General features: G+C 47.9%; 1 long non-coding RNA gene across 2 annotated transcripts; it reads left to right on the top strand.

The window, feature by feature from the left end:
• The first annotated feature begins 10,442 nt into the window (after positions 1-10,442).
• Positions 10,443-13,126, top strand: LOC116497855. 2 transcript variants are annotated; one of them, XR_004254138.1, is made up of 3 exons: positions 10,443-10,652; positions 11,092-11,310; positions 12,426-13,126. It is a non-coding gene; the product is annotated as an uncharacterized LOC116497855 (long non-coding RNA). The 2 variants fall into 2 exon arrangements; XR_004254137.1 differs by having other exon boundaries at positions 12,423-13,126.
• The last annotated feature ends 14,293 nt before the right edge of the window (positions 13,127-27,419 follow it).

Genomic DNA, 27,419 nt, shown 5'->3' with positions numbered 1-27,419 from the left:
TGTGCCCGCGATGGATGTATCGAGTCCCTATCTCCTCGCCTGACACACAGAAGGTGTCTACCAAGCAAAGTTCTAGCAAAGGTTGTGGGCGTTCGACGGGGAGGTTAATGCATTCAAGCTGTCAAAATATTCTTCCTGCTATTCACCCAGTTAACATGCCCTCTCTTTCTTTCGCCTGAAAAGGCATTTGCTATGGTATTCTAATACATGGTCTGTGTTCAAGATGTTAGTGACAGCTGTTGTATGACTACAGGAAGGAAATTATGACTCCCTAATGATAACATGTCACGGCACGTCTCTTTGCTTTTCTTCTCCTTTAGACGTACATTTCTTCTGCCAATGTCTCCGTCATTGCACACATGCAGTTAATTGTGTATCAATGACATGTATACCATGTGTCGAGGAGAGGGCTTTAAAAAAGAAATGGAGTGCTTCTACCTTGTCTTTAAATAATGTGGAGTTGGCAGAGGAGATGCCCCATGTGGAAACCTGAGCTTTTGTACTTTGGGATGCTCCAGATCCGAGCATCACCGCTACCATCCGGCTTCCTTCAGGGGTGGCAGAGCTACAACGTGCTCAGTTCAGGATCCAGCGCTCGGAGTAATGAATGTATACGTTCAGGTGTACTGTCAGTTTAATATCTTACAAGACTTTTATGGCTTCACCCTGGGAAATTCTGGGAAGGCTGATAGCTGTTGGGGAATGAGCCTGTGAAGCACATGGGGCTGGCTGGACCACCAAAAGGCTGTGATCGAACACCTCCAGCCTCTGCAGGGAAGCTGGTCGCAGACCTCCGATGAGAGGTGACCAAATGAGGTCTTTTTGCAGCTGCTTCAAGGAACTTTCTGGTGTGACAAGTATGTGTAACCTAGTTTTTAATTCCCTTGGTATGGGAAAGTTTCTGTGCCCAGGCAGAAGGCCCGGAAGGGTTATGCATCATTTAAAACCCAGTGTTTGAAATGAGGGGCAGGCAGGGAGTGGAAATGTAGGTTTATAATTCTCAGCTCAGCAGGAACCGCTGCTCTGTACAGGGCCAAAACCCCAACTGATTAACAGCTTCTGGCATGGGCAGCAGTTCTTGGTTCCTCCAATCTCCCACTGGCACAGCAGAGGAAGAAGCCTTTCCCTATGGCAGGTTATGGCTATCGGCCAACTGTACATCCATACAGCTTCCAAGGTGGACCTGCAAGGCTTTGGGAGGTTTCGAGGTCATCCAGATCTATCAGACAGATTTAACTTTGCTCTGTGAGCCCCTGCTGATTTCTCATTGTCATCCAGGATGCAGCTGGAGTTCACTATTAAAGGCTCCTAACATCAGGCTGCTTTTTAATTTTTTTAAAAAAATTTTTACGGAAGATCCTCAAATATTTGAAACCAGCCAGGAACAACAACAAGTTTCTGCTGATACCTGGAGGCAGTAGGCTCTTTGGATAGTCAAACTGTTCTTGGGAATGTGTGAGGCTCCCAGGAGCAAGGCGGTGCAGGGTCTTCTGAGCATCCCTGGTGGTACCCAGGGGGTGGCTGAGGCTGCCATCAGCTGCTTCTGCCCAGCTCAGCTGTGTAAATAGGCTTACCCCAGTCCTGAAGGGGGAAATCCAATGAGGATCTGCTGTCTCCTTCCTCCTGCAAGGTTATCACAGAGCACTTTTTCTTCTTGGGCTCTTGGAAAGTTGTGGCTTGGGACCATCCTATATTAGTCTGGGGTCTTTCCACTCCTGATGTGCTCCAAGGCAGAGCCAGCTGGAAGCAGAGCTCTGCAGGAACAACCTTGCTTGCAAAACTAAGGCAGATGAATGCAGGCCTGGCATTTTTGAGAGGGACTTTGATTTTTGGAGTCTTTTACCATGGCGACCTTTTAAAAGCACTTGGATTTGCTGCTTGATTCCTCGCTTCTGGGAGCTATGAGGACAGTCAGCATTTGTGGACAGTCAGCATTTGTCTCCCAGAAGGGATTTTCAGACTGCCTGGGGTAAAAACATAAGGCTGTGGGAAGGAAACACACGATGGAAGCTGTCTCAACACCTGGGAGCTGTGATAAGAGCCCGAACACGCTGCCTCCCCGCTCTGCTGTGCAGGAGAGTGGTGTCTGTGGCAATGATTGTACATCGTATGGTGGTTGTATTACGACTGTACATTTTATGGGAATGATTGTACATCCTGGTCGGACCCCTTCTGACCCAGGCACGGACCAGGTTTATCTCCTGAAGGAAGCTTTTGTCTTGGGACTGATGCCAGGAGTGGAGTGAAGGCCAAGCCGCCCCTTCACCCTCGGGCACCCAGCGGACAAAGGGAGCAGAGGGGTGCGCACAGGGGGGATTTGCCGTGCCCCTTTGCTCGGATTTATCAAATAGATAATGTCAATGGTCACCTGGCTGCAAGGGGAGGGGGGAAGAGGCCCCTGCTCGCTGCTCTTGGCAGCTTGAGGAGGGAGCAGCAGCCACACGAGGTCAGTGTTGCACTGTGCATGGGGAGCCCGCCTGGCCTTGGAGGAAAACTTGACCCAGAAGGGAGGGTTCAATCGGCTTGGGCCCTTTCGGCGTCGTTTGCCACCCTGGCTTGATTCTCTGAGCAGCAAAACCCGGTGCTAATGAGGAATACAGCCCTGGGAGAGGAGCAGGGGTGTTTAACAAGTGTGGGAGAAGAGCTGAGTTTGGGGAGGCTGGGGGGGCTCATGCCCGAATCTGCCAACAATCTGCAGCCTGTCCCCTCCACCCCATGGCTTGATTTGGCCCCCAAATCCCCTCACAGCCCCAGGTAGGTGGAGGTGAGGTGGTTTGCAGAGGGCACCCAACGCGCGGGTGGCCTCCAGCTACCAAGCCCAAAGGGCATCGGTGCCTCAGCCCGGCTCCTCCACCTGCATTTCATCCTCCTGGGGTGCTCCAGGGACAGGTCGGTGCTGGAGATGTGAGGGAAGGACTCTTGCACGGCTACCATCGGGGTTGTGTCTGGCTGCTGATGGTGCATTTGGATTCCAGGAGCATTTGGCCACTGCCTCCTCTGGGGCTCGGGTCCTGCACTGGGCTCCAAGGCTCGCTCCTGGGGAGCTGTGACTGTGTTTGATGTGGTGGCAGCACTTCCAGGGGACGGCCGGGACAACGCCAAGTGAAACTCGGATGTTCTCCAGTAGGCTCTGTGGTGCCTTCATTAAAAACAGACAGATAAACAAACGAATTGCAGCCCATTAGGAGCGTGTCCTTCAGTTCCTCTTCAAACGGCTTTATGCTGTTTTAAAAAGCCTTAAGTAAGGGCCCGGCCTCCTGAGTCTTGGCTGTAAACCGTTGGATTTAGGCTTTCCTTGTGCCTCTAGGTCCGTTGCCTTTGCTGTCTTCTAGCTGTCTGATGTGAGCTTTTCATTTGCTTGGCTTTTCCTGGTGAGAGGCTTCAGAACAAGATTCCTTGTGTGCAGTCTTTGATGTTGCACCACAAAGAATCGCCCCTTTTTCCTAATGCTCTGCTGAACCCCCATTAGAAAAAAAAAAAAAAAAAAAAAGAAATTTAATGTATCTGGGCTGGGAGGAAGTGGGGTGACCCATGGAAATAGTTTTTGTGTCAGTTACAAAGGCTCAGATGCTACGGTGATGGGTTCAGCGAAAAGACCTGAACCCATTCAGACGGGGCTGAGCTGGGATGTCTTTGCATTGCACCGCCTGAAAGGCAGAGGAGACGCAGTCAGGGATATAAAGGCATCCCTGCCAAGCTGGGCTAACACAGCCCGTCCTTTCAAGAGCAGCATGCAGACCCGACCGGTTTGCTGTCTCTCCTCTGCACGCTCGTGGCTACGCTCTGGTGACACTGATTTTGTGGTTGCAAAAACCCTACGGCCCCCAGACTTGAAAACATGGTGAAATACGCTGTGGAAATTCAGCCAGAATTTTTCTTCCTTCAGAAGTGGATAAATAGCTGTTCTGCTTCATTCGACACTTGGTGGCTTCTGCTTTGTTGCTCTGTTGACATCAGGCTCCTGATATTAGGGCTCTGTCCTTGTTCTCCCTGACCTATGTCTTGCGTGCAGGGGGCATCTCAGATTCTTGCCATGCGTGGTGTTCTTAAAGCCGAGGGAAAGGGAAAAGGATTTTCTTCATCAGAGATTAAAAGAACGCTCTTGATTTTTATAGTCGGTGTCTTTGCCTTTGCAATCTGGTGCTGGCTGAGGGGGGCATGGGGCTTGGGGAGTGTTTGCTTTGGGCCCCTGCCTGTAGTTTAAAAACAAAACAGGTGCCATCCGTGTGCCTTGTGAATCTGTAGCTTCATAAAGAGGCTTTGTTGTAAGTGTGTTTTTGGAGAGGAAAAACCTAGGCACTGACCCTTTTCAGTATCATCTGATGCATGCACCATGATTAGAAAGAGTAGAGGAAGTTAAAAATAACCTGTGGAGGAGGCATTCTAATGAGCAATTATCATTCCTTTCCATTGACTTTTGCAGCAAGACTCTCCATGTGTTTAGTCTTCTCGAAAGAACATGCCAGATGTTAGAGTGAGTGACTTGTTAAGTCCCTGAATACTATTCTCGCTGGCGTACTGAACCATTGTCAGTTTTTTTAATAACTATTAAAATAATTGGGCCCCGAACATTCTGACCTGATAATGCAAAAGAATCTTGGCTGCCTTTCCTAGGGGTCACGTTTGTGAATAGAAAACGCGAGGAGTGTTTGCCAGAACAAAGAAATGTTTCTGCATGCAAAGATCTTCAATAACTTAATCTGAGGTGGAATCATCTGGCTTCAGAAATCATGCCTCCTGGCAAAATCTGACTTTTGCATTTCAACATCCTGAACTTTAGTCTTCAAGGAAGCTTTTGTGCTTGTGGGGCTCTGCTGCTCTCCCCAAAGAGAGCTCTTCGGAAATGATTGACGACAAGGCCGCTTCTACCTTTGCGAAATTTTAATATGGGGAGAGCAACGAGGAAAGCAGCTGTCTCTTTACAAAGTGACTGAAGCACTTTGCTATCCCTTCTCACGCGTAGGAATCTTAATTGGATTAAAATACAAGTCTGTATATTGTGGTTTTGCGTGCCATGGATCCCACCCTCCTGTTTTTAGCCACATTGGCCAAACTCAATGAAGTGCACGGTCAATGTTTTAGCTTTGCCTTTGGTGTCCCTCGGTTGGAGCTCATTAAGCATTCGGGGGAATAATAATTCTGGGACTTGAACTTTGATCTGAGGAATCTGGGAAAAGAAAGGGCCGGAAATTGCAGCGGCCTGATTAGCTACCCCAAGTTGATCAACTTTTCTGCCAGATGCAGGCAGAGCTCCCAGAGGCTGAAAGACGACGGCGAGGGCGAGCTGCCTCCGCCGTGTTGTGTCTGGGCTCCCGTCGCATCCCGTTGCCGTCTCTAACGCAGATGGTGGCTTTAACCACTTTGCACACACCCGGAGCCAACCAGAAGCTTTGTCCAAAATATCTGCTTGGCAGAGTTTTTTTTTTTTTTAACCCTAAGTATTTGTTTGCTAATTTTCACACATTTGGGAGTCGCGTGGTTTCATCTAGGACTGGAAACATCAAAATATCTTGAGGGAAGCTCAGCCAAACCTCTGAGGGAATGGGTATCTGGTGTCTGCCTCTGAATTTGGGGGAATTTCAGGGGGACAAGGTTGAGTTACAGCGTGGCGAGGCCAGGACAGACTGCGTGTGCCAGAGTTCTCTGCTCTGAGCCGTACTTTATTCCTCAGGAGGAAATCTAGATTGGGGTATAAAACCTAAAATGCTTGTATTCAGAACGAGGCAGAGTTTGTCATATATTTTCATTTTTCCAAAAATACCTTGAGATTTTCAACTCAAACTCAAATATATGTTTTGACAACCTAAATTCGATGACGAACCAGCTTCAGCGCTCTGCTGCATCTGCCTGGAAATCTTCTGACAATGGCGACTGAAAACTCCCAGCTCTAATTGAGTGAAACGTGAAATAAGTTTGAGACTCTGCTCCCTTACCCCTCGTACAGTGGGTGTACCTGCCACCTTTCGAATACCTCGAAACCACCGAAATGTTGAACCCTCTGTCTCTGGAAAGCTTGCCTTATCGTTTTCACTTTCTTAAGTCTTTTTACACCTTCAGTTTCTGTCAAGAGACACATCGAATGTCTACCTCGGTACTGAAGGGAAATAAATACCCCCAAGCAAGTGCTGCCTAGTGCCATGTTTCTGGGTGCTCGGCCAGCTGGCACAGGAGGAAGGGGATGTGGAGCTTTTCCAGAAGAGCTTCTGAGGAAGACGTTTTTTTTGGTTCCTGCTAGAAATCAAACACTAAATATTGTAGTTGAAAACCCAAATGATTTAGGTTCCAGAAATAAGATATCAGGAAGCGTAATTCCAATGCTGCTTGCTCCCCCTTTGTAGGGGAGGCGCTTTGCTCCTCCTCCCCCAGTGCTGCCTGGCTTCTGCCCCAGGCGTGGAGCAACGCGGCCGAAACGTACTCGGGATGTTTTTCGGCAGGGGAAATAATCACTGTCAGTGCGAGCGATGTTGTTTGAAAGAGACTTTCCTTTTCAAATGAAAAATGTCTTTTTGGCAAGCTCCCATCCGTTTTCCAATCCAGATACTCCATGTTGTGGTTTTGGGTAGCATCAGAAGGTATTTCGAGCGCAATTTCAGATGCTGTATGCCAACTGCCCTCGGTTTTCCTGATGGAGAGGTGTCCCATTGTCCAAGAGCCAAACACTCTGCTTGATAGCAAGTTTTCTGTCCCTATGTGAAGCTGAATTTTATTTGGAGGCAGGAGGCATGGGGACTGAGGAAGCTGACACCATTCCAACATGTTGTTCATATCCTTAAGTCTTTTAATTTCCACTGGCTGCTGCTGCAATGGCACCATTTCACTGCATAAATTAATCAGAACACAAGATTTGTTGAATATGAGGACAAAAAAAAAGGGGTTACACTTTAGTAAAGCTGCTATAGTCGGTGGTTAGTCCTTATTTTTCCCTCTATGGGTGAAACGGTTACACGAACCTCTGCTATTGTTGCAAGAAAAACTGGCTTCCTGTGATATAAAGTAATTTTTTTAAATAGGAAACATATGGCTGGGGCCCAACAACAAAGTAATATTCAGGTGCTGATGGCATATGCCTCCAGTCGTATTACAGGAAGCTATCTTGGAAATCTGGTGGCAGAGGCTTACACACTAATTTTCAGGAAGCGGGCTGGGGGGAGGGAATCCGAAACTGGTATCAGAAATACATTTACATTTTTAATTTCACTGCAAGTTCTTTGCTATTCCTATTTTAAAAGTCTGGGAGGTTCGCTCCCTGTTAGCTGCAATGAGCAAATGCTGTGCTGGGTCTGCTCTGCTCCACTCAATGCTTGTATGAGAAGGAAAAAAGTGGTTTCATAAAGAGAGCCCCTCTCCAGGCTTGGTGACTCCCATGATTTCACCTCTGCACCTACATTTGCCACCTCTGCATGACGGAGGAGCTGAAATTGCTCTACAGACCTCAGGGTTGAGGAGATGCTCCCCAGGGGAGGATCTCGGGGTCCGGGCTGCCCCTTGGCACCTGGGTTCCCCCTTCGGGTTTTGCTGCAGGCTCTACTGAACCTGTTGGTGAGCAAATCCCATGCTCCTTGTGCTGGCGATAAGAAATCTATTATTTTAAGTGACTATTATTGTCTTCCTTTTTGTGCCAACCTTGGAGGTGTATGTAATTGTGCATCCCACCTGCCCTACCACTAGCCCCCAGCCTCCTTTCTTGAATTCATGCGATTTTTTTCAGCCCAGCAGCAAGTCATTCAGGCTTTTCTTGCGTGTCATGATTTCCAGGCCTCTTCTAATGCACATGTTGACTCTTCCCAATAAATCTGTCTCTTTGGTGAAGCAGCATGCCCTGAGCTCAAGATGGAGCAGCTGGGCTTTTCCGCAGTGCAGGACAGTGGAAAAGTTCCCTGATTCCAAAGGATTCTGCCCTAAAAGTGACCAGCTGTGGCCTTAAAACTGCAGTTTGGGGTGTTGCTGTGTTGTAAGGTCTTTCTCTGCATTTCCCTGCCTCTTTCGTAGCTTGCTGGAAGCCCAGAGGTGGCTGCCACCGTGTGTGCTGAACAACGCTGCTCTCCGTGTGGTTCTTGCGTTAATAGAGCCAAGCAGCAGGGAAATCAGGGAAGGAACTTGGACTGAGCTGTAGCTGGGGATTTTATTTTTATCTTCCCCTGCTGGTATTTCTGCCTACCTGCTCATAATCATTAATAATATTTATCTTTGTTTCCTCAGAACTGCAGAACCTGAGCCAAACTTCAAACTTCTTTTTTTTTTTTTCTGGGCACTGGCTGAAAACCGCAGCTGTGCGCTCCCATCGCAGCCCCGGTGCCTGGCTCTGCTCTCAGCTGGAGGCTTGGCTGGGGCTCGTGGCCCCAAGAACCTGAGCTGGGTCTGGAGGTTTGCCCTCCGGGTACTTCTCGAGATGTGGCAAACAAACGTGGGTGGGTAGAATTGGCCCTGGTGGTGGCACGGCTCTCCTCGGGCTCAGCGAGGATCGTGGGGCAGCATCAAGCCACTAAACTTTGTGGTTTTAGTTTTACCTCTCTTCACAGAGCTTGGCGCTTGCAATTGTTGTGTCTGCTGCGAAATAATCCGACCCTTTCCACCATCCCCTGTTCTTGCTTTCATTATTGTTCCCTTGCCCAATTAGTGCACTCACACCTGCACCGTTGTCTTCATCCACAACTATGCCATTGCTTTAACCCTTTGGAGGGCCACAGCTGGGGAAATGTGGACGTGAGAAATCAAACTCTGGGCTTGCAGTGGCTTTTGTGTCAAGAAGGGACATCTGAATTTGCTTTATCGCTGTATTTTGGGAGCTGGCACCTCAGCAAAGCAGGGAGAGGGTTTTATTTGGGAAAGAGCTCTGAGAAGGGGCAAACGGCGCTAGGAAGTGTCTTAACTTTCAGCAGGAGAAAATCCTTAGGCAAGCAGAAGTCCCAGGGTTTTCCAGTAAGGAGTGAATTGTGTAAGATTTTTTTTTTTTTTTTTGGAGTTGCAGGAAGTTGCAGGGAGACATCAGAGCTCAGCAGGATTGATTACGGGTCTGCGACTACACGTCTTGGCTAGCGCCATAATAAAAGTGACAAACGAGGACGAATAGCACGTCTGCGAGGAACTTAGCATGAGTGAATGAAAAAAAAAAGCACGGTGTAATTTATTGTCAATGAAGAACATCGGGAGGAGAGAGGGAACCTAATTCATCCCGCTTAATTAGGTATGGGACTGAAACCTTGGGCTTCCAAGCTCCAGCCACGGAGGTGCTTGGTGCCTCGGAGGGCTCTGCCTACGAAATCCGAAAATGAATTTTAATTGATCGGTTCAAATGGCTGCCAGAACAATAACGAAAATAAAAGCCCGCTGAATGTAGCTTGTATGGGAACGTCACCGTTAGCAGCAGCTTCCAGAGGCTTCACCTGGGCCTCGTTCTGCATGGCCGGGGCTATTTTAGCCCTACAGCTTGTGCTAGGAGGCTGGTGGCCGGGCTGCGTGGCCTCACATCCCTGGTGCCCCAGCTGGAGAATATTTGCTGGGGGGCACTTGCAGGACCCTGGGTCAGCCTGATTCGGCTGCGGGCAACTCCTCAGAGCCCCCAGGTAGTGCAAGAACCACCCTCAGCCCACCAAACAGAGCGTCCTGCTGCTAACAGCAAACAGCAGGCAGTCCCCAGGTAGCCTTCCCTTTTACCAAGCAGTAGGAAACACTAAATCTGTGTGCAGGGATGGGGAAGGAGCCAGGGGATGGGGTGAAAAGCAGCACCTTCTGGCCCGAAAACCTGTCCTCAGGCAGAAAGCACAAAGGATGTTTTTGTGAGGCTGTGCCAAAGGGATCCCACCGTGCCACCACCCGCTGATAAAGGGGAAATTTTGTGTGGTGTAAGTCCCAAGGTGTGCCCTGGTGAAGCTTCAGGCCAAAGCAGCGTGGTCAGCTTGAGGAGAGCATCCCAGAACGGGAATGTTTTCACAAATAAAGGAACCCACCCCCCAAAAAAACCCACACCACTACAGCTCTTCCTCCCCTGACAGTTTGTCGGCAGTGCCTGGGTTGTGTGTGCAATCTCGGCGTGAGCCAGTCGCTTGTCCTACAAAAATGATTTGTTAGACAAGGAGAGCCAGGGCTGGGAGCAGGGGGAGGCGGAGGGAGCCGGGGTGGTGGAGGGGGAACCTTGGAAGGGATTCAGGAATGACTGATGGGCTCGGCTGAAAATGCGAGCCGCCTAATACCTTACGGAGGGGGGCCGAGAGGTGGAAGGGGGAGCAGGGAGAAAAGGCAAATGCCGCGCGGGCTGGCTGCCCCAGCAGCGTGAGATTTTTATTTTTTCGCTGCTAAATGCAAAATTGATTTTTTTAGATGCATAAAAAGAAGGGGAGGTGGAAGGAGGGATGAAAAAATGGAGCCTCTACCTCTCATTCTACCTCTGGTAGTTCGCAGACAAAGAAAGCTGGAGCAGACGCCCCAGACAATGGCTTGTCCTTTCTGCCGTGAGCATTTGCCTTTCTCAGCAGTAAAGGTTTGAAAAACAACTACAAAACAAACCAAAAAAATAATAATAGTAATAATAAAAATAAAAATCCACGAGAACCAGCAAAACCTCCCTGAAAGAATGAATTAAAAAGATGACCCCGGCAAATGCGGCAGCCTTTTGATTTGACGAGGAGCCGAGTTGGTGCAGCGTGTCAGCAGAGGTGCTGCGGTTTGGGCTTTTTTATTTGTTTCCTGGCGCTGGGACCGCTCCTTTTTAGCCTGCTCGGCTTCTCCCTCCCTCCGCCTGTCCTTCTCTTCCTCTTCTCGCATCCCTTTTCCTTCCTCCCTTTTTTCTCTCTCGCCCCCTCGCCCTCTCCTCCCTGCATTCCCACATACATTACCCCTTCCTTTCATCTCGGGGCTGACCTGAAATGACCTTTTGCCTGGCACTAGACGTGACTTAACTGATAATAGCAGATCCTGGGGGCCTCGAGCGGTGGCTTGTCTGAGCACGTAGAGGGAGGGGAGGGAAAGAAAAAAAAAAAAGCTTTTTTTCTTTTTTTTTTTTTTTTTCATGGGGAAAGCATGGGTTTCTCTTTGTAGCAGCGTTTCCTGCGAGGTAGCAATTAATGCCACTTTGTGCTGCTTATTGCCTCCTAGATAAACTCCTTCCAAAGCTGTGTCTATCCCCAGGTGCTTGTAGGAGCCCGGGAGGGACGAGAAAAGAGGGGCAAGCGGTGCAAAACCCCGCGCCACCATTCCCATGAGCGGCTGCCCGCGCTCTGCATTGCGTCTCCGCGTCTTTGTGCTCCTGCTCCAGCCGCAGCCTTGTTGGAACAGCCCAACCATCCTCCTGCCTCAACCAACCACCACTTCTAGGTGACTAATCTGGGCGAAAGGTTATTATTTGGCCTCTTCTCGTCCCCCCAGCGCGGTGCAGATAAGATTGCAGCCAGGCCCGCCGGGTCTCTCTGGTTTTCTTTTTTTTTTTCTTCTTTTTTTTTTTAATTTTAACTATTTATTTGGGGATTCGGCGAGGTTGGGCGAGTTTCCACAGCAACGCCTGCGAGTCTCGAACATGAAAGGGCTCTTATTGTGCCATGTGGTGCCTCGGAGAGCCAGAGAAAGGAGGAGGCGGGGAGGAGAATTCCTCTTGAAAGCAACAATAGCGAGACACTCTGTGAACTTCGGGGCTTTAGAATAAAGTTTGGAGAGGGGAAAAAAAAGGGGGCTGCAGCGGTCTGCGGTGAAAAAATGTGCTGACTTACGGAACTTGGGATAAAGAGGTGTACGTGTTTATAGAAATATGAATTAATTAGCTGTTAAATAAGAGCTTAATATATATACGCGGATGGAGTTCTTTTCTCTGGCAGATCATTTAGCTGCTCGGGCTGTCAGACTGCCCAAGCAGATCAGAGCCTCGGGGTCAGAACCCGAGATATGGTTTTTATTTAATTTTATTTTTTTTTTTGAACTTTGTGCTGCTTTTTTTCTTTCGAGAGAAAGGAAAAGGGGTGGGTGTTAAAATGTCAAGGAAGGTACCGTAGCCCGGTCTGTTTTCCATTGTCCGAAATAATGGGGCGACCGAAACCCCAGACAATGAGGAAACGGGGATAATAGGGTCGCTAAAGGATGCAGAGCAGAACTCCATGAATGGCTGCACGCAGAGCCGAGCTGGGTCCAGGGGAGCTTATTAGTTCAGATTTTCCACCGCCTTGCCCAGGCCTGGGCAGGGAGTGCACGTGGTGCCACTCGAGCGTCCCCGTGCTGGGTCCCCAAGGGGTTTCTCTGCTCCAGACCTGTGCTGAGCCCCACGTTTGGGCTCTCCCTCCCTGAACTTTGCTGCTCCTGCGTGGGGCCAGCTCAAGGTGCCCCTGAGCACGTTCATAAGCCCGGAGTGGCTGGGTGCAGATGCGTCCTTAAATATTTAGGGATTAATGTAAGCTCTCAGGCCATGAAGGGGCTCCCATCGCAGTGCTTTGCTTCCCCAGCAGGTTTGAGTGTGCATTGCAGAGCTGGAGGGCACTGGCACCTTGTCACCTCCTGGAACCGAGTGAGAATGCGTCTCCAGCTCCAGCATCCACCAGCTCCGTGCGTTCTTGGTACATGGGATGAGGGCAGAGTGGTGGGGAACAGGGATGGCCCACCTCGAGATCCCATCCCAGCAGCTTTCTGGGTTCCTTCAGCTTCAAAGGCACGCTTTGCTCAGCGAGATGTTAACCACCGGGGCTGGGCAAGCCTCAAAACTCCACGAGAAACTTGGCCGCGTCTCCCGGGCTTTGATGTAATTTATCTGGGGTGATCACGCAGCCTGCCGAGAAATTCAGATGGTTTCCACACCTCAGTCATTACTCCTAGAGCAAGGTCTCGGAGTTCCCCTGGAACTTCATAGGAATATCACCTTTTGGCAGAGGAGGAAAGGAAAAAAAAATAAAGGACTTCCCTGGTAGTTAACATTGCCCTAGCAATTTTAAATCAACCACGTGTCGTTTGTGCAGTGCTTCAGGTCCTCTTTTTGCTTTGTGATATGCAAATCCTAATGCATTAATTTGTCAGTAATGCTAACAGAAGGCAGAAAGGTATAAAAAAATATAAAGATGTGGCTGAATTAAAACAGTGGGAGACACAAATACCGGGGGAGTCACTGTCTCTTTGTGAAGTCTCTGACTCCCGGGTGTTTAATCTCCTGATCTTGATACACGTTTGGAAGTGTATTGTGTATGCACACAATGTTTGCTGTCCTGGAACAGTTTTTATAACCCGGTTGCTTTTTCCCAGCATTGTAGTGCACGCAGTTTAGAAACTTTACATTTGGAATAATCCCATACAACTACTTGGGGCGCTCTCCCTCTCCAGTACAAATTCACGCTCTGTTCTTAATTAATTACTTGGGTTTCCAGCTCCTCTTTTTAGAGGACAGTCACTAAATTGAGTGAAGTGGATTAAATTACTGATGCAGGTGAAGGACAAGGCAAATCATGGTTTATTGCCTGAAAAGCATGACTACCTGAAGTGATGATTGTATATTCCTAAGCATGTTAAAGTGTCAGCTGGCTAAACGTCTCCGGTGGTAGTATCATAAAAGATTTCGGGTTTCTTTCATACCTAGGCTGCCTGGAAGTTGGGCTGAGATCTGTCAGGACAGTATTGGCACTAAACCTTCCTCTAATTTTTAAAGGATACGTGAACGTGAGAGTAAGTTGGGTTAAATCTCTGCTCTCTTTGTCAATAAGAAAAAAACGTTGTGGTGAAAAAGTGAAGTGTGTTTGCCTTTGATGGCCGGTCAGGTTAAGGAATAATGGCATATTATGGGTTAGCAGCCGATGGAGCTGTGCCTGTAACTCAAGTGGCGGTGGCTCTGCTGAGTGTTTCAGGTTCAAAGGCTTTCAGCGGTGCACGAAGGACACAGCACGAAAACGCCCGTGTGGGCAGCCTGTGGCAGTGTCCCTGTGCTGCGAAGGGCAGAGCCTTGGGGTTTCACTGGAGGCCACACGAAGGCACCCAAGGCTCCAAGGCTCACCTCGTCCGTTGCCTCAGGTTCCTCTGAGCACTTGAAGCCAGACAAGGGGGAACGGTAAGCAGAAAGTAGAGAGAAAACCATGAGTAGTCTCTGCTCCAAAAACTTCCAATCTGTATTTGGAGCCCCTCTCACAGCGGGGTAACAGGCGCTGGGTAATGGGAATAAAGCAGCATATGGTGTGCCAGAAGCTTTACGGTGTGGTGTAGAGATGCTTTTGTATTCCGTGAGCTACCTGTGGGGCAGTCACTCCTCGTACAGCGAGCTTCACAAAAGTGGCTGTCCTCTAGGACCAGACAGGGGAAGGGGCACAGTGTCCCAGCAAGCTGACAGCAAGAGCCCAGTGTGCTCCGAAACGATCCTCACATCTACCCAAACCAGAGTGTCTCACAGAAAACTTGCTGCTTGCTGCTCTTCTGATTCAGACAGGAGCTCCCTTGATGCTCTGAGACTTGCAGGCTTGTGTCGTGCCCGACACCAAACCCCGTTGGTTCCTCTGCGATCGGTGGCTTAGCTTTGGCACGCTCACGGCACCAACAAAAAGGGATTTTTAGATAAGCTGGGCTCATTAGGAAATCCTTTCAGAAACTGTGGAGTACACTGAGCACATGGAAATGGCTGGTAAAGGCATTTGTATTCCTCAGTAATTTGAAAATCGAGGAACATAAAAAGGAAACGATGTCCGCAGCGAGCTGGATGGCGTTGCTGCGTCTCGGGAGAGGCGAGCTGGAAACTGGAGTGTTACTTAAGAGTTTTGACCCCTGAAACTTGGGTCTCCTTCCAACTGGCAAGCGAGCAGCACTAACCATGCAGCAGGGCTGGGTCTGTCTCACCAGGTCCTCCAGCTGCTTTCAGCAGGGAAAGAAGAGAGAAAGCTTCAGAGCCTCTTTCCTAGCCATGTGTCCTCTCCTGACTGCCTCCTGCTGCACATGATGCGGCGTGGGCTCAGTGGACACGGCTGGTGGTGGTGGAGACACAGTTCTGGTTTGGGCTCTCATCTCTTTTGCTCATTTAATCCCTCCTCTCTTCTCTTAATTTCATCCCGTAGCCTTGGGCACGTGAGCAGGAGTGGAAGCGCTCGGGGTCTCTCTGCAGCTCGCAGCCGAGTGCTGGAGGTTGGTGCTGGTTGGTTTGGAAAAAAGCGGTGCCATTTCATCACCTGATGCTCCTCCAGCTCAGGAGAGGGTCCCGCAGCTGGGCTGAGCATTGGCAGGCATCAGAGCATTGTGTCTGCATGTGCTTTAATTAACCACAAGCATTCGGGAAAGATTTTCTTAACCGAGGCTTATGCAGCAGGCTGGGATCTGCAAATTTTAGGTACAACTTGCAGGCAAAAGTGGTGTTGTACTGATCTTGTGACACAAGGCAGGGGTGTTCAGACTGAAGAAGGCTCCTTGATGAGGAAATCATTTTCCCCTGGAAGTTTCAAATAGAAAGAAAATAAGCTGCTAATACAGAAGAAAGGCAAAGACTTCTCCTGATTTTTATTTATTTATTTATTTTTCCCAGAAATTATTTTCAATGAGAGCTTTTTGGTTTGAGTTGACTGTGCTCTGCCTGCCTGCTGCCAGCACCTTGCCTTGGTTTTGTCCCATGGCCATTAAGGGAAAGTAGAGACAAGATTGTTGAACTACACCTACTACATTTTCCAACCCATATATGCGATATCTTGAGTTGTAGGCACTGCGTTTAAAATGTACAAGTGTGAATTTCTGAAGTTCCTGATAGCAATCTGCCTTCTAACACAGGTGTGGAGTGCTGTGTACTTTGCAGGCTGTTCTTTCTTTCGCATGGCTGCTACCCCTGAGGTATTTTAAGCATTTTGAAGGGTCAGCAGACAGGTAAACAAGAAAGATGCCGTAGCATCTCCTCGTAGTGTAGAGCAGGGGAGCCGAGCACCAGGTATTGCTCCTGCCTCATTACAGCAAAGCTGCAGCTCGAGTAGCTCTGCTTTTTCTTCTGATGTATGGCTGTGTTCGTAGGTGAGGTTCATTAATGATTATAATTTAATTGCATAAATTTCTCGCGTGCTGATGGAAGAATAGACCCCCTGCTTAAGTATCTGAAGCGTTCTGGAGTGTTTTTTCTTTTCCTTCTCCTGGTATTATGACTTGTTTCTCTAAACGTTGTTTTTGTGTAATTATTTGTTTAAACGTCAGAAAAGCCACAAATCCTGCAAACACTTACCACTAGGTGTAGCACTCAATACCAAGTCTTGCAGTCCCGCTGACTTTTTTACAATTATGTATTTATGGCAGGAGTACGTTTTAAAGTGCTTTCCAAGTAAACACAAGACAAAATTCCGTTTGCATGAAAGCTTTGCTGAGATGTGTATGTACTTATTGCATTTACCTCTGCAACAAATGAAAGGCTTTCAGCTCCCTGGCAGTTATCAAGGTAGTTACTTCAAGGTCTGCAGCGAGACGGGGATATGTGAATGCACCCAGGCACTTTAAAACCTACTAAATCAGTAAAAGAGCTGATCAAAAAGGAGAAGTATTCTGCACGGTGGTGGTTTGCACGTTAAAAACACCAATAGCCACGTAAATAGCCAGCAGCACTCACAGGACAGGGTACTTGTAAATTCATGGGTTGTAAGACAAACACGCTGTGGCACTCAGTTTGACTCTGCAAACTACTTAAACAGGATAAGCCACGACAATTTGCCAACTGCCCAAGAAAGGATGAGGTTTTAAGAAGAAAGGAAAGTTCTTGGATTAAATGAGCTCTTGGGCAGTGGTCTGAAAGGGAAGAGAATGTGTATTTGGGGGAAAAGAAGACAAAGACAACAGATGCTTTCAGAAGAAAGTTAGAAATGTAGTGGTGCAAGCTCAGGCTGTTCGGGAATTTCTGAATAAAGGCTTTTTGGTAGTAAAGTGTCAGTATAACCAAAATCAAAACTTTTCTTACTATCAGTTCTAATTTCAGATTGGATGACAAAGAATCATGCTGTCTCTTTCTCCATCTTGTAAAGTAAAATACTGTTACGTTATATCAAGGTTCCCCAAATCATGGTGGTCACACTTGAAATAGTCCATCTCAGACTTCATTTTTTTGGTCCGTCTGAGACCGCCTTGCTCCTGGCGATGCTGTGTGGCTGCTACTCCCAGGGAGCCCCCTACAATCACAGATGTTTCTTGGGGGCAGTTGCTGATTTTCACGTTGTTCCATGTCTTTGCAAAGTGCTGGGGAAACCCTCAGCAAGGCGATGAGCCTCAGGAGCAAGCTGGTAAAATCCTAGATCCATGGAAAATTCAGAAAATTCTGATTTAAAAAATTAAGTATTCATATAGTCCTTTTGTTATAAATCTCAACAAAAATGAAGAAAATTAAACTTTTACCTTTCTCCCTCTCTCCCCCACAGACTGTTATGGGTTAAACACAATGTTATATAAAGAAATGTAGCATATAATCCAGAGGTAAAGCCCAATAACTCTCTCTGCTGCAGAATTTGCTTTATAAATGACTTTCCACTCCTCTCACCCCGCTCTGGTTCCAGTGCACTGTGCGTGCTGGCAATGAAGCCTTTTTTTGTTGGAGTGCCAAAGTTGAACTCACCAGTGACTGTTAAGTGGAAAAAAAAAAATGAAATGGATCCATTTGTTTCGTGGGGATGATGCGTATCCTGTGAAAAGCACTCGGAGCTGAAATTTAAGGCAGACCGTGCTGGCTTTTAGCTGAGGGAGGTGACTGGGGAGATGGTGTGTTATTGCCTTGTATTTAATGTCTCTGCTCTGTTTGTTGTGTATATAGACAGTTGTCATTTTCCTCTGAGATGTTTACAGACGAAATATGGAACTTGATTTTGCTGCTCGCTCCTGGAAAGTGCCTGGGAAGAGCTGAGTCTGGAGGTCTGCATGCAGGAACTGGTGGGCTGAGGGTCTGGTTGTGGCAAGCCACAGATTTAGGATGTTTGCTTTATGTTGGAATGTAGTTGCCCTTCAAAGAAATCTTCCATCCTTGGATGTAAGATCAAGGAGAAGAGTAAAAAAACAAACCAAACCAAAAAAACACCACCACTACCACGAAAAAAACACCACCTGACCCTGTCTGGGTTTTGGGGGAGATACCATTAGATTCCAGGGTCCAATCTCATTCCCATGATATCTGAAAGCGTCCTCCTGCCTTTCCACCTGTCCCTTGCAGTGCTACTGGTGGTTATCTGCTCTTCACTGTCTCGTGTTTGGGTGCTGATGCTCACTGCACTGTGCCCTGCTCGACCAGCACCTTTACCAGACTGCTGGGATTAGGAACCAGCAAAGTTGTTAATCCCAAAGAGGTTGATAAATGGCAAGTCCTCCTATACTGGCAAAACCATCCCACCGATTCCGTGTGAGATAATGGCTTTAGTTATACTTGATCAGAAGCAAAACTCTAAACGTTTTCCCCTTATATCAGAAAATACTACCAAATCTTGATTAAGGTAGACAGGATTTTTTTCCTTTTTCCTTTTTTCCCTTTTAAAGTATCACGTCTTATTGCAGTTTAGATCTTTACTGAAAAGACATAACACAGCCCCTTCAGAAGCATCGCACTGCAGCAGCACCTTTCTGCAAGTATTTATCATATGTACCTGTGCACACACAACATTTAGCCTTGTAACAACTCTCCTTGGGTTTCATTTGAACTGTGAAAAATGAAGTTCCCTGAGCTCAATGCTGTTGCTAGTGCGGTTTGTCTTTTCTCCTCCCTTGATCAAATTCATTTGCCTGGAACAGAAAACCTGAGGTTGTCCTAGGAAGTACTCATTATTTGTTATCCTGCAAGAAGACTCTGAAAAGCTCAAATAACTGAAGAGGTCCAGCGGGGTGGTTCCTGGCATCTTGTGCCCTGCTCTGCAGGGGATGTGCTTCTGGAGGTGTCACTGCCCTCTCCCTGGTGTGGGACATGCCTCAAAACACTTCTGAGTGGTGTGAGAGCCTGCTTGCTTTGCTCTTTTATTTTTTTTTTTTTTTTTTCTTCTTCTTTTTTTTTTGCTTTACATCCTAATGTAATGTTGAGTTTGAATCCTTGGGAATTTTGCAGCTGTGGTTGGATCTTTCCTGCATTATCTATTGCCTTTTTCCAGTGCTGTCTCAGATTTATCATAGCAATCTTTGTAATAATTACACCCAATTCCTTTGAGTACTTTTGATCAGAGATGTGAAGGGTCTCACCCAAAGTTAGGTGGAAAACCAGCCCAGGCTTGGGAACTGCTGCTCTCCCCATAGCTGCTCCGTTGTCATGTCCTAGCAGGCAACTTCTCTGCACTGCCTTCAAAGTGAAACCTTCTCCTGGTTTAATATGTTTAGATTACCCGCTGATTTCTGGAAAACATGCCAGCTACTCCTATTTAATATTTTATCAATAGATGAAGGCAACAGCTCCTCTATCATAATAGATCCTAGAGTTGAAAGATACTTTTTAGACAGTTTGCTCATATCTTCATGTACAGTTGTGGGTTTCTCTCAGTTTCTTGCCTCTGAGCCCAGGTACTTTGGTTATAGCTGGGTTTAACTTCAGAAAGACATCTGGTCTTACTGTTCTAATACTTCATCAGCACTAAAAACCCCAAAGCAGGTCAGCATTTTGTTCAGACTTGACGCTCGGTACTTTCACTGCACCTCTACCAAAAACCCTTCTGTAATGTGGATGCTGAATGTAACTGTGGCAGCCCTGAGGGGAGAAAGGGGCAAAAATTCAACGTTGTATCTTCCTTTTGTATCTTCCTTGCTTGGAGACAGCCTGCTTTGCTGGCGCTGGCTCGAAAGCTTCGTCCTGCGGCATCCTTTCCCCCATCCCAGTGCTGGGATCTCCTGGGGGCACCTCTCCTGGGGACGTTTGCCTACACACCGTTGCCTAAAGCAAGGCAAAGCCCTTCTACTGGGGTGGGCTGTCCACCTGCAGGCTGAGTGTCTGTAGGAACGAGGTCTCCTGGGTCACATTTTCCTCTGTGCAAGGTAGGAATGAGCGTCAAATGGGAGGCGAAGGAAAAAAAACATCTTTGGGAACCCACATCTGCTTGCTCTGCCAACGAGGTCTCTGTGGTTTGTCGTCTGGGAGGTTTCCAGCCTGGCTGTGCTCCTTGATGCCAGCCCCACTGCTGGCATCCTAAAACTCACCCCGAATTGTACCTCATCAGCCAGAAGGTCCCCAGGAACCCCACAGCCCCTCTAGGGGTGGTTAAAGGCGAGGTGGGAAGGACTGGCTCTTTCTCCAAACGCTCCCAGGCAGAACGAGCTCTTCTGCAGCTCCAGCAGGAATCTGGGAGCCCCATTCCCGCTGAGAATCAATAGATTTCGGGCTTCTGAGTCACTTCACTCCTTTTGAAAAACCTCTGCGCAGCCAAAAGCTGAAGATTTCTGCTGAGAAGACCAGAAAGGGAGCCCCACCCTTCAGGGTCTTTCTTTAATTTGCCCTTTCCCGCTAACAATTGAAGGAGGGATGCATCCCAGCACCAAGAACAATGGAGCTGAGCGCCAGCAGCCCGTGGCCTTGGGGAAATCTCTTGCTGTAGGACTTGGAGCAGCCACGGGGAAGCACCGACAGGTAGGGCTCAGCTCGCCGGGTAGCGGTGCTGGCACATGCAGCCGTGCCTGCTGCCTGCATATGGTGGAAAAATCACGCTGCGGCTCCAATTCCTCCGGGCAAAGAAGATGCTGTAAATAGCATGGCCAAGTTTCAAGCTCTCACAGTACAGTGGGAAGCGATCCAGCCTTTTCTGGTGTCAGGAAGGAGAGCAAAAACGCAGTTTATGCATCCTAGGGGGAAAAGAGAAGCAAAGCTGCCCCAGCTGGAGCTGTTAGCTTGGGGAGGGGCAGCCATTTGGCTCTCATTAGGACTGGCAGCAACAGTTCCCTACTGGATCTTGGTGAATGTGCGTTGGTGGGCTCTGTTCTTCACCCCAGGAGGGACTGATGCCACGCCAAAGTCTGTTTCAGGTCTGCGCCTCGGGGCACAGCTTAATGGTTAGGCAGAATATGGAGGCAGCAGCCCCAAACGCAAGGAGTTCCTCTGTCTAAAGCTTGTGCACTTCCCTGTAGGCTTTTCGTTTATCCAGGCTTTCCCTGGTCCTTGTCCTGAATCACGGATACCTGGAGGAGACTGTCCTCCAGCTGCCGATGGTCCATTTGGAGACCCAATAGCTTCTTGGTATAGGACAAGTCTCCCTTTTCTGCTATTTTGCAATCCTGCCCAACTCTTTGCTCTTTAAAGGCCCTAATTGCATCCAAAAGTGTGTTTAAGGCAGGTAGGGCTGAGCCCGATTTTCCTCAAAGAACCCAATAATCCCGTGGCAGGACACGATATGGAGCTTTTTGGAGGTCCAGGCCTTGTACCACTGGCATGCCGCGCTCCATGTGGTCTGCAAACAGTTCTGAGCAGGCTGGATTTTCATGGACTTGAGTGCCCCAAATGATTTTTTCCTTTGAGAAGGAAAACTGGAGGTAGAGAGCTTCCCGTTTGAACACGGGGCTCGTCTGCAAGCGAGGCCAAGGCTGTGCTAAACAAATCGTCGTGCCAACTGCTGTGGGTAATTGGGCATGAAGGGGATCAGCGGGGCTGTTGTGGCTCACAGGCAGCAAGGGAAATGGCTCCTGAACACCACACAGCAGCCTCGAGGTGCTCGGCAGCTCCACCACAAACATTGTGGGGCTGGCCGAGCTCTGTAGGGATAACGCATGGCATCTGGCTCCTGCTCCTGGTGGGAATTTGGGGGAAGCTCCTGGACACCACGTCACAGCCTTCACGTGCTCTGCTCGTCCTGCTGGGCTGCAAGAGTGGTGATGAGCTACTGAGGGAGACAAGAATGTCTAAAATCACCACATCTTGCTAAGTGAGAGTGTGTTTGAGCCCTGGGTTCATCAATTCAGAGCTTTAGAGTCACTTTTTTTAGTCATAAGTGGCACTGTGTCTGCCTGCTTCTGATGTCTCGTGGTTAATGAAGCCCTGGCAGGCTGAGTTCTCTTGGGCAGCTGGCCTCCACAGCCATGGGAGGTGTCTGAGATGTCCAGGGATAAAAATCCAGCTGAGCTGCCAGGTTTTTTGTCCTGTTAGGGACTTCCCAGGCTCCAGGAAAGCTTCAGGATATGAATTGGAAGTGTGCCAAAAGGAAAAGTCTTTAGGTTGGCACGCTGGGGTTTGGTTAGCCTGAAGTTGCTGCTTCTCCAAATCTGCAGGAAGCTCTCTCTGGGGATTTCCAAAATCTCAAATTAGGCAACCATGGCTTGTTTTTGTCACGCAGTTTTGGGGCTTTTTCTTTTATGATCCTGAACAAAACCAGGAAGAGCAGGGATGTGTAGGCAGTTAAACTTCTTAAAAATGTTTGGATTGCCCTTAGGAGCAACAGAGACCCCCCGGTGATCCTGAAACCTACCCGTGCGAGTACAGAAACATTTGCTTTCTACATTGGGTCTGCTTTAAAGGCCATATTTGTATGGAGCCCAGGGATTTAAGGCCCTGCCATGGCCTGTCCTGCTCGAATCAGAGCCTGCAGCCTTGTGAAGGCTGGGGTTGCTCAGAGACAGAGGTCCTGATTTTTTTTTTTTTTCCAACCTAGTTTAAGATGCAGAGTGGTATTCATCACCTTAGGGGTCTTGGGGATGGTAACAACCCACCAGGCTTTAATTCTGGTTAGTGCTCCTTGCTCCCACCACATTATGGCCTCTGTTCTTTCGTTATAGCTCGTCGGATGCTTGGTGTTTTCATGGAGGCTGGGACACGGCACTGGGGGCCAGCACAGGCTTCGTTACAAAAGGCCGAATTCCCCATCCTGTTGGGGATGAGAACCGGGATGGGAGAGCGCAGTGTGACCTGTAGAGAATACTGGAAAGCAACTGCAAAGCTTGAAACACAAGGAAAAGCTTTAAAAATAACCCATGCATTTGTGATCCAAAGCCCTGGCGTGATTCCCGCTGGAGGGAAGGACAAAGCTCCCCGGGATTGCAGACAGGACAGGATCAGGCCCTAACCAAATGAAAGGGCTTTGTTTGCCTGTTTGTTACCAGCTAGTCTTCACCTATGACAAATTCAAGTAACTTTTGTTCAGGAATCTGACGACCTAATTTTTTTTTCTGATCAACTTCATTATGCGGCGTTCTTTCCTTGTTTTAAAGCAGGTTTGGGACGAGAAGGTTTGAAGGAGAATTCCCATCTGTTATCGAAGCATTTAATCATTCTTTAAAAGCCGGTGCCGTTTTATTTTCTCTGGGGAGCGAGCAGCATTAGCCGAAGCATAAAGCAAACTATACCAAGTGCAGAAAAAACTCAGCCTGATGTCCTGTTTGACAAAGTGACCTGCAGGTCACAACCTGAGTTTATTGATCTGTGGGGCCTTGTCTGGGTGTCGGGCATGTTTTCTGGACTTTGGTTTCAGCTGCATTCCTGACTTCTGAAAGAGGAGGGGGTGTGGATTTCTGCTAGGAGTAACCACTGGGAAGGAAGTAATGTTCATTAAGTGTGCAGGCTGTGCAGGACTAAGCATGCTCAGTGAAAAAAAAGCTTTTCTCCTTTGCCTGTCAAGCCCTATGTTTGAACTCATTCCAGAATGCCGGATTTACTTTTCACGAAGAAACAGTACCTGGCCGGACTGCATTTTTCTTTCTCTCCTTAGTCACGGGAAGGCTGGAAACAATATTCTTCTGCAGAGCAGGGCGCTCGCAGCCGAGCAGCGTGCCCGCGTGACTCTGGCAGGAGGAGGAGGACAAACTTTGCTACCTGTGAAACGAAGACTTCGTAGGTCAGTAAGGGGGGCGCAGGGAAAGCAGCTTTGCCAGCAGCTTGGGGCTCGGGGCTAATGCTTTCCTCTCTGCTCTCCCGTGTCCCTCCCCATCTGCAGCAGAGCTGAACTTTCCGAAAGTTTTTAGCAGCTCTCAGAGGGCTCAGCCTCTCTGCTAAGGTAAACCTGGCTCTAGTGGAAACGCAGTGAGTAGATTTTGGGGAGCTAAGCCTCGTTTTTGAAAGCCTGGGCTGCTGGTAGCATAGAGGTGTGCTTTCTTTACTTTTTCCTTTCTTTTCTTTCTTCTTTTTAGTGGTTCCTGCAAATGCAATCCTTTACTTCAAGTGTGTGCTTTAAAAGCCTGTTCCCCCTTCTCTCCCCGCCCTCTCCCTTAGAGCTGAAAATGAGACTCGGTCTTGAATAATAAACTCTGAATGTTATCAAGCAAATCTTGTGGCTTGTTCATGTGATCATTTCCAGTCTGAGCGTAGATGTTTTGTCTTCTAATATGTTTGCATTTTTTTTTTTTCTGGAAAATGAATTGCAAAACTGCTAGCAGAAGGGTGCGAGAAAGCTATTTTATTTGATAACAGCATGTTTCAATGTAACAGGCTATTGTGCCCTTAATTTTTTTAAGGGCTTTCTACTTTTTTAGCTTTAAAGATGTATTTAGAACTCCTATCTCTTGAGGGTTTGAAACAATCCCAGCCTTAGAAAGAGGAAAGAATAATTTTTCTTTTGAGACTTTGTGCTCCCTAATGGAGATTTTTCTGAGCATAGGCCAAGTGGTCAAGAAACAAAATGACCACTGAATAAGAAGCAAAATGGACTCAAATAATTAGAAATTGTCTGTGGTTAATGATTGTTTGAAGCAAGTCAGAAACATTTGGTAGTTGCTGTTGTTAAATTATGTCCTGCAGTGCTCTTCAGGAAGGTTATGTCGCTTATCAAAAGTTAGCATTTAATTTTCCAAGTGTGAAAAGTGCGTGCAGTGTCTGTAGCCAAATCCTCTGAATTTTCACAACTTGAGATAATTGAAGAACTAACTATACATGCAAACGTGAAATCCCTCTGTTTACAAGCTGTATGCTTACTACTTGGGTATTTTAAGCTGGAAACTGATTCCCTATGCAAAGGATTTCAGGAAAAGGATAACAGGTTAGTCACGATGCGTGCTCCTAGTTACTGGGTTGGGAGCACATAATGCATTAGCCAAGTGCAATAATAGGTTGTGCTGCTGCTCACCACTCACAGCTGGAAACTCTGCAGAAAAAAAAACAGCATCTCATCTTTGCAAAGGGTGAGGGGAGAGCAAAAGTAAGAACGAGTGGGTGACACGGGGTCTTTCGGCTGGTTCCCACCAGGATTACCTGCTGCGTGCACGCGGAGGGACGGGGAGCAGCCAGGCCAAGCAGAAGAAATCTGCAAATGACCAAAGCTGAAGCTCTCTGATCTTTCCTTTCCCTTATCCCCTGAGATCCTAGGAAGGTTTTTTTTTTTTTTTTTTTTTTTTTTTTTTTTTTTTTGATGTGAGAAGGCTGGGAAAATTTATTTGCGTTATTTCTCCTCTTTGATTTAGCAACCTGCAGGGGATTACGGAGGCAGCGAGGGGTGTGCTGCAGATGGCCACAGGCGCGGTGTGGCCGCAGCAGGCTCCCTCCCTCCCTCCTTCCCTCCCTCCCTCCCCTCCGTGCGTGCAGTCCCTCCATTTCCTTAGCTGTGAAATGGGGAGGGCAACCGGGAGGCTTTCTTGGAAGCTTCTCTGCATATTTTTTTTTTTTGAAGAAAAAATGCCTTGTGTTGCAGGGAAGCGATAAGCCCAGGCTTCAGAAATGCACGTCCAGATTTGGGTTTCAGGCACCAACTTTTGGACCTTTCAGGCCCCCAGGTTTAGTTTGGATCCTTTTAGTGACAGTGGAAAGGCAAAATACCGTCCTCATCCAGCACGTGGCACATGGCCTGCCCCATTCCATTGTTCGCTCTCAGGTGTCCAAATCCAGCAGTTTTGTAGGAATCCACTTCGCATGCAAAATATAATGGACAGGAAATGTTTTTGGATTATTTCTTTTCCCCTCCTAGGGTTAAGATTTTGCAGACTGTAGACTTGCAGAAGTTACAAGTGTACAGCATCTCTCTGGATGGGGAGCCCAGATTTGGCCAACAAATTGTTTAGCCTCTCACCCATCTCTACTTCCATCCTCCATCTTTTCAGGTATTCCCAAGACAAATCCACAACTGTTCTAACTTTTATCCTTATTTTTCTTTTTTTTTTTTTAAAAAAAAGAGAAGGGGATGCCCTAGCTGGTGGAAGGCCCAGCTAGCCCTAAGGTTTCATTTACCTCCAGAGGGGTGCAAGCTGGTGCCAAGGCGTGTGGCGTAGTTTTCTGTCTTCCATCTTTGTGCTGAATCCTGACTCGTTAATGATTTAAATGGGGAAAAAAAAAAACTTATAGCATGGATCTCCTCTGATTTCCATCTGCGATCTTGTTCTTTGAAACAAAGGCATATCTTCTGAAACCAGCCATCACCGACAGGCAGCCTTAGCTTTCTGGAGCAGTTATTTGTGGCAGCCTCCTTGTTTCAGCGCTGTCACAGAGACATCCTCTTTTGAAGACGGCGATTGCTCTGAGCGTTTTGGGTATCAGGATGTCAGGACCCATCCCAAACACCCTGGCGAAGTCACTCAGAGAAGCGAGTCAGCCGCTGTCGGGAATGCTCTCTAAAGCTGGGCAGGACTTCCCATATTGCTAAACACATGGAAATATAGAACAAATAGGGGAGGATTTATTTTAGAGAAAGCTGTGCTAGGTGACATGGCATCTCTGTTGAAGAAGCACACAGTTTGTGCCACATTTCACTGTGTACAAATGCTTTATTTAGTTATTTTAAAGTCTATCATGGAAGCACGGAACAAAAGCTGGTACCTCAGGCAGTGTTTTAGAGTATCTCAGGCAGTAACGTGGATTATTGCCCCATGCTTCTGTCCTTGGGAAGATGTAAAACACAACAGAACAGCAAGACAAGTAATCATAGGCTGTTCTGACTGACATTTGTTTGGAGGCAGGTGAGTTTGGTCATTCTTGGGAAGATCTTGAATGTGCCCCACTTTTTTGCCCCACTTTCTCTGAAAGTAGCTGCAGGGGGTGAGCCAGGAAGAGCTGGAAGCCCGTGGCCCAGCTAAAAGCATCCTTGCAAGTTCATGGAAAGAGCGATTCCCTCACCTCCGACTTCTGGTGGAGGCTGCGTGCCTCCAAGTAACACTTCCCAACGAGTGCTGCTGTGACTCCTCTAAAAGCCTTTTAACATCTTCACCAGCGGAGTTTTCACAGCTCCACCCTGCTCCATCAGTCACCTCTTGCTGAAGTCTCTTCCCAAGCCAGTCCCAGACCCTGGCGGAGCTTCAACTCCTGTGGAGCCAGCTGAGAGCCAGCGAGCTCGGGGGGTTTGCAGGGGGCAGCCCCGAGGACCTGATTTTACAGACTAAAAGGTGCCTTCTCCTCTCTGGTGACTAAAGTGAGGCAATCTCTTTCTTCTCTCTCTGCACTGGTGGCTTCAAGGAGCCATCCAAAAATACAAAGGCCTTCAGAGCAGCAGCAAAACACAGGTGGTGTCTGAGGAATGCTTCTCCTCAGGAGGTTGATTTTAGTTTTATTTTTCCCTGAGTAGAGATATTTGCAGGTATTGCTACGTGTTTGAGATATAAGACAGGGCAGTGACTGTATGCAAAAGGTAACTGTTTAATGCAGCGCTGGTGTTAATGGTGAATCCTCCCATTTA

The sequence above is a fragment of the Aythya fuligula genome, chromosome 22 (assembly GCF_009819795.1).
Source record: "Aythya fuligula isolate bAytFul2 chromosome 22, bAytFul2.pri, whole genome shotgun sequence".
NCBI lineage: Eukaryota > Metazoa > Chordata > Aves > Anseriformes > Anatidae > Aythya > Aythya fuligula.
This window is presented reverse-complemented; position numbering and strand designations above follow the sequence as displayed.